The sequence below is a fragment of the Aplysia californica genome, unplaced genomic scaffold (genome assembly GCF_000002075.1).
Source record: "Aplysia californica isolate F4 #8 unplaced genomic scaffold, AplCal3.0 scaffold00474, whole genome shotgun sequence".
NCBI classification, from domain to species: domain Eukaryota; kingdom Metazoa; phylum Mollusca; class Gastropoda; order Aplysiida; family Aplysiidae; genus Aplysia; species Aplysia californica.
Window position 1 is genome coordinate 127,070 of NW_004797744.1, and position 775 is coordinate 127,844.

Genomic DNA, 775 nt, shown 5'->3' on the forward strand with positions numbered 1-775 from the left:
TTCATTTGGCTCAAAATGTTGCGCTCCATGATGAACCGGAAATAATAGATGGCCTAGCATTTGTATAGCGTAAATTCCCGCTCAACAGCAAGCTCCATGCGCTTTACAACGTGTGCTATTACCCCAGCAGACCTGATGATAGCATTCTGAAACACTCTCAACTTTCTGAGAAGCATTAAGTGCAAGCTGTCATTTATAGGTACTAAAACATTAACTTACAGTCAAGACCTCTCGCTGTCTATGGCTGGGTACCCATTTCCATCTGGCTGAAGTGAGGAAAATTTGTATAAAGTACCTTTCCCAAGGACACAATGCCGGACCTGCGGCTCGAACCCCCGAACCCGCAACCACACGATCACTAGACTTACGACGCCAAAAATCACGGTCCAGGATAACATTTAAATAATACATGTCTATGGAAATAAATGCAAACACTGGTACATGTAAAATAATATATGAAGAAGGACGCAATACAATTTTTGCTACTCTGTCAAAATGGAAGCATGCTGACGTCACACGTTCGTCCATACAAACACTATCGTAGAAAATGTCAAAATGACCATCAAAATTCAACGCTTTTGCTTTCCAACGTCGAGAGCCGAATCGGTCATATATTGAATATTGTGCCAGATTAGGAGCTTTTTGCTCCCCGAAAAAGGAAAAATCTAGCTGACCTCAACTCAATCCGACTGAATCTGATCGACAGTGCGCACTCGGTATAAGGATCTCAGCAGCAATTAATAAGCGGGCAGCTGGCAAAGAGGTTTGGAAGCTG